The 6,742-nt window shown below is 37.3% G+C and overlaps 1 long non-coding RNA gene across 1 annotated transcript; it reads right to left on the bottom strand.

Moving 5' to 3' along the window:
• Nucleotides 1–2,920: 2,920 nt before the first annotated feature.
• LOC113528544 (uncharacterized) lies at nt 2,921–6,742 on the bottom strand. The gene is made up of 3 exons (XR_003402954.3): nt 5,547–6,742; nt 5,176–5,232; nt 2,921–3,824 (listed from the first exon to the last, which is right to left on the bottom strand). It is a non-coding gene; the product is annotated as an uncharacterized LOC113528544 (long non-coding RNA).

Here is a 6,742-nt window from a genome sequence, read left to right as displayed (position 1 = left end):
TTTATAAATGGAACAGTGCAATGTGTAGTTGCTGACAATCTTGGAGCCCACTGTATTGCAGGAATTTTGCAAGGGTATGTAACAGAACAAAGTATTTTTAATAATGTACTTTAAACAACATAAAAAAATAATGTCAGAAAGATATCGGTCCTGCTTGTTGTTGATAAATGCCAGTGGTGAAATTTTACTTTTTTTAATACCAGGGTCCTTACCAGTGCCCGAACTCGTGTACACGATATACTGATTCATGACCTAGGGAGCTAAGGAGCTGATTGAGATGCACCATTTCTCTCCCTTTATACAACGTAGCCACTACATTAGCTAGTCCCAGCTGGCTGTAATTATTTTGATAATACGCAGGTGTGATGCTAATGGACCACAAACTAATCATCCCAGGACAGGTGTGCCACGCAAGATTTCGCAGCGTGCTCTCAGATTAATGATCAAGAAGTTAGAGAGAAGCCAGAAGCCAATAGAGTTGCAGGATGGCTTGAAAGCAGCAGGAGCAACAGTTACAAGAGGACAATAAGCACTGAACTGAGATGACATTTCAGCAAGACCCCAAACATACAGCCAGAATAACTGAAGAAGGCCTTGCATGGCCTAGCCAATCACCTGACTTGAATCTGATTGAAAATTTATGGAGAATTTAAAAATTGCAAGTCCATCAGAGAGACCCTTGCAACCTCAGGGAATTGAAAAGGGTTTACCAAGAGGAATGGGACAAAATTGAACCACAATGCTGGAAAATGGTAATTACTTCCTACCTAAACATCTTGAAGAACATTGGTAACTTGTGGTGTCTGAATACTTTTTCCCCAATAAATTTCATTTTTAAACATAATTATTTATGCTTATGAATACATAGGTATGTAAATTGGTTATATGCAGTGGAGCACCCAAGAAGTGATTGAATCACTGCAGTGAAGTGTTCACGAAATGAATGAATTGCAGGAGTCAAGTTCCACAGAGCTGAGCTGTCGACTTGCTAGCTAGTTAGCTACTGTTTATGCTGCTTACTAATAAGAGAAGTGACATTGAAGAGCCAAACTTTTGGGCACAATGGATAAGGCACTTCGAACGATTCAGGCTAGTGTCAGGATTAGCCAACAAAGATGGCTCGCATCAAATCAACTCACTAACATACATTACAGGAGAGAAGACTGATGACCTTGAATACACTAGCACTGACTGAGCAGTAAAAACCTAGCGATGTTGCGGTAATGGGGGCTTTCATGGATACATGAAGTATACAAACTTGCACTGCATTGTAAGTTTGGTGCATTACAAAAGGAATTGAGGTAGGACTCAGAAACTTGAGTCTATCTGAAAGATTGCGATTAGACCATGAATTGGCACTGGCAAAGATAACTCAACAAGACAGTATGAGGAAGTAAAAAAGCAACAGCCACTGGTTCTATATCATTTTCACTGGAAGCAGTGGGAATAGTGAAAATGTAGAAAGACAGGACATTTTTCATCAGGCAAGAGGGTTTAAGCCATAGTTGAGCAAGATTCGTCCAATGATGTTTATGGCAGCAATACTGTGGAACCCCGGTATGTGTGAAGGTGGGTGGAAAGGAGGACTCTCGAGACAGGGTGGCTTTCACTGAGTTTCAGGGCTTTTTTTATTTTCAGGTGCTTTTCAGCTCTCTCTCAACACCTCAACTGGAAAAACCCAAAATAAAACACAGTCCAAATATTTCAGGGCTTTTTCCTAGATAGAGTTCACCAAAACTTCCCAAGCCTATGCTCCAGGCATGTGTATGTGTTATGCACAATCTCTGTCACCGCTCTCTGACGTTAACAGCGTTCTCTGTTCTCTTCTCAGATTGGGAATGCCGGAGATGCTTATGATGGACAGGGCCCTCAGTTTGCATCATCTGTATTTGGAAGCTTTGCTCAGGACTAGGGGTTTCAAAACATGACAAGTAGCCCCAGATATCCGCAGAGCAATGCAGAGGCTGAGAAAGCAGTCTGCACAGTCAAGTTACTCCGCAGCAGGTCCTATGACATGGAAACAGACCAGGGAAGATGTCACCGTATTGCCACAGCTGGGCCTGTGCAGTTCAGTGTGGGAGAAACAATCACCTGGTCAGGGAGAATTTTTCAGCCACCTGAAAGTATGAACTTGTGAAAAGTAGTGTAGTGAGCTGCTATCAAGAAATGGACAAAGTAAAGCCCACAGCATGCTCTGACTTGTCCAGGTAGTACCCTGGCCTTCTGGTATAGAAGAAAAGTAAATCTGTTCAAAATGTTCAAAAAAGAATATATTTGAAGTACTATTGTTCAGTCAGAGAGAATTTAAGTTAACCAGTTCATTTAAGATCTGATTGAATTGAAGAATGTTCACATTGTGTGCTTTTAGGGAATGTGATGTTGAAATATATGCCAATGAGTAAAATGGTTGGGATGGTGAGGGAAATATATATGGAGCAGCTAGGGAGCAGTAGTGTGTTTAAGTATATTGACATAAAAATAGAGATGCTAGGAAAAAAAGTTATTTAGTAAAAGTTCAAGTCAAGATACAGCTGTCGTCCCTGTGCATTATTCAAGTCTATGGTGAAATAGTTGTACAGAGATCACACTTTGGAAAACATTCTGCCTGGTCCCACAGCCAGTGGTATGTCTAGTCCAGGTTTAAACGGGAGCCCAGGTGGGGGGTTGGGGGGGCATCAATAATTAATGATCAGTTACTGTCTTAGTGTATGGTAATGCAGAAATTTATATTAACATTAATTGAAATTATTAACATTAATAACATTATTAGTTGTTTTAGCTACATCGCTGGAAGCATGATTAGTCTGGGTCAGACAGATTATTGATATTGTCACAATGAATCAATAAGTCAATGTATTGATTTTTCTTCATGCCTAATCATTTTCTTTAATATCATCATAAAAACCCGGATGCACATACATTGTTTTTTTTTTCCTGCAATGTCAATTCTGTGCAAGCTTTGCAGATTTAACATCAGCAGGGCAGCTTTATTGAGAAACAGTAGTGTAAAATACAGTGTATAAGCAATCAGTAAAAACTGTTAAATAAAATAACAGATGGAACATTTAAAGGGTTGTTGGGCTTAGATAACTGCTGGGTAGTGAAAACAATCCTAAATAATGAAATAATATGGGACCGTGTAAGCTATCACTGCTCTAAGCGCAAACAACCCTTTAACCCCTTAACCCATCTTCAATTCAATTCATTTCAGTTCAGTTTTATTTGTATAGTGCTTTTAACAATGACCATTGTCCCAAAGCAGCTTTAAGATATAAATAAACTTATAAATGAATCCCCAGGGGCAACAGTCACAAGGAAAAAAACTCTCTGAGACAATATGAGGAAGAAACCTTGAGAGGAACCAGACTCAAAAGGGAACCCATCCTCATCTGGGTGACACATAATAGTGAAATTGTAAATAATTTACCTTCTATAACTCTGTACTATATATGCAAATGTGCAATTGTGTAATCAGGAACTTATGAGCAACTTATGAATATAAGCATCGAGTTATTTCTGAATTCATTATAGTTTTAACATGAAGACTATTTTGTTGAAATTATCAACTGTTCAATGATGGAAGCTTGAATGCAAAACTGTTCATAGCAATTGCAGTCGTAAGCCATCTTCATGGTTTCTAAGTGGTACCATACACAGTAATCTCATTGATCTTTAGGCTGTCAGTATGGGGCCATCCTCAGCAGCAGTGAGTGGTTTTCAAGAGATGAGAACTCCAACCAGAAGTAGGGCATCAGGATGGATCAGGCAGTTCTGGAGAGCAGAAGGGGTCAGGATCACTGGTATCGAACAAATAGCATGTGTCGCTTGACAGTGAGAGAGAGAGAGAGAGAGAGAGACATAAAGCAGCCAGCCACACCACCATCAAACCATCTTCCACCATGTTAAATCTTCCATCACTAATGATTGAGAATTCAGGTTGGAGATTATGTTGCACTCTCTGTCCTCCTTCATTCTCTTGCCCTAGGCACTTTTTGTTAGACTTATATGTCTTTGTACTGAACACATTTGTGACCTTTTATACTATGAAACTGAGTAAAATGTTGCCTGTGAAGTAAAAGAGTATTTATGATTATTTTGCATACACTTTGAGAAAATGTGAGAACACTTTGTCAAAAAAAGCTTGTCAATCTTGAATTACACGCTAACAAGTTAAACAAGAGAAGAAATATTAACTTTGAAATTTAAAATTAAACCACTCAGTAATGAATCAGTCCCAAACAGCATTGTGCAATTTTTTGTAACTTGAAGTACAGTGAAATGTTATTCTATTCAAATTATTAATAATGTGCATGATTAATTAATGTATTTTATATCTTATTCTTCCTAGGCTTCTGTGGCATGGACACTGTGATGGCTGAAAACCTCACACACTAGATTTTCTCATTGTGTTTGAATCTTCCATTTATTTTGTCCTTAATCTGTGTTTTGTTATTTACATGAGAAATTAGGGAGATGTCTCTAGCCATTTGTCATCAGAAAAATACTCCCCACATAAAGGTGCACAAGGGATTGTTAGCATTCGGTGATAACTGCCTTTAGATTAGTTCTTAATGCTAATCCTAGGTTATGAGGATCATAGTAATTTTACAGCAAAATATGATCATTTTTTGCTAGCCTTTTGCAGAGTATTTTATTTTCACCACCATTATTGTCTGTTTTCAGGGCACTTTAATGGTCATAGTTATCTCCTACAAGTTACTGTATCTTGTAGTGTAGTTAATGCCCCACTATAGAGACTGGTGTCATCACTGGCTTCAACTAATGTTCACAAAACTGACTGGATACAGGGTTTTTGTGTTATAGATCAGTTTAAATGCTCAAGCATATAACGTTTCCAACAAACACAAACAGCTGAAAGGATTCTTCCCTATCTAACAAGTAGTAACATAGACTCAGTATACACATCATGGTGATCAAATAAACTATTAATTTTACTAACATTAGATTAGACATTTCAGTGTCTTGCTAAAATAGCATCAGTGACTTCAAAAATACTAAACACCTTCTTTTACATAAACACATTTCCAAACACTGCATTTTATGTTTTTATTATAAGATTACATTGAAAATAAAATGCATCCAAGACATCAGGTATTAGAGAATAAGCTTCCTATACTGTAAGAGTTATGCTGGTTATAAGAAGATAATACTCACATGATAAGGACCCTGGTGAACTGCTATGTTGCCTGGCTGGCCCTAAGCCTTTAGCAGCTGTTGAAGGATGTCAGCAAGTTGTTATTTAACAAATCAGTGTATACTGTACGTTATTACTGTTAATATAAAGGGTTTTTGTATTAGCCTACCACATAATCATATACTGTATGTTACATGATTATAAATAATTATATAGCCTAGGTACCCACCTGGGCTATAAAAGTCAAATCATGCATTTAAATAATTCTTGTGCTTGAAGACTAAAAACCTGTTTTGCTGAGCATAAATTAAACAGCTGAGAGACCTTCGACCACTGCACTGCTTAATAGTTTTGCTATCTTTATTAAATATTATGTAAAATAAAAAAATACCTTTTATTAACATTATTATTGTATCAGCAGGGATGGACAAAACATAAATGCAAGGTGAAGCTCCAGTGTGCTGTCCAGTCCTGTGTTTTGGTTCTCTTCTGACATTCAGACTATCCCTTGTTAGCAAATATGTGTTAATATGTTAATACATTGTACATTGGACAGATGAGACAAAGATCAACTTGTACCAGAATGATGGGAAGGCTGCCAATGGAACTGACTCCCTAAGTTTAAGGTTTAAAAACTTAAAGTTACACTAGATTGCTAAACTTGCTCTTTAGGAAGACACGTAGTAAATCCTAGAAACCACTGAGTATTTTTATTATACATGGTAAAGTCTACATTAGATATGAAAAGTCTACACATCTCTGTTTGGCAGAGTTTTGTGATTGTAAAAAAAGAAACCAAGATAAATCATGTCAGAACATTTTCCACCTTAAAAGTGAAATTGCATATATAGTGTGAATATATAATAGAATATATAATAGAATATATAATAGAATATATAATAGAACATATAAAAATGAAGTGAAAAAACTGAATCTGAAGCATTTTAGGGGAAAAAAAAGAAAAATAAAAAACTTACAGTAACCTGGGTTCACACCTCTATGTGAACCCAGGCTATTGTTATTGTAAGTGTGCACACCCCTAAATTAATAATTTGTTGAAGCACCTTCTGATGTTATTACAACACTTATTCTTTTTGCGTAAGAGTCTATCGGCTTGGCTAATGAGCAAGCCAGAGGTGAGAGTAGCAAGGAAAAACCGCTGAGACTATATGAGGAAGAAACCTTGAGAGAAACCAGACTGAAAAGGGAACCCATCCTCATCTGGGTGACAATGGATAGTGCAATTATAAACAATTCCTTTTTATAACTGTGTACTACATGGTCAAAAAGTGCAATTGTGTAACCAGGAAATTCATTATAGTTTTAACATGAAGACTATTTTGTTGAAATTATCAACTGTTCACTGATAGAGACTTGAGTGCAAAACTGTTTGTATCAATTGCAGTCCAAAACCATCTTCATGGTTTTTAAGTGGTACCATACACAGTAATCTCATGTATCTTAAGGCTGTCCATGTGGGGCCATCCTCAGCAGCAGCAAGTGATTTCCAAGTGATGAGAACTCCAACCAGAAGTAGGGCATCAGGATGGATCAGGCAGTTCTGGAGAGCAGAAGGGGTCAGGATGT

Source organism: Pangasianodon hypophthalmus, chromosome 13 (genome assembly GCF_027358585.1).
Source record: "Pangasianodon hypophthalmus isolate fPanHyp1 chromosome 13, fPanHyp1.pri, whole genome shotgun sequence".
In the NCBI taxonomy this organism is placed as follows: Eukaryota; Metazoa; Chordata; class Actinopteri; order Siluriformes; family Pangasiidae; genus Pangasianodon; species Pangasianodon hypophthalmus.
The sequence above is the reverse complement of the archived record's forward strand: the minus strand, read 5'-3'. Positions and strand labels throughout refer to the sequence as shown.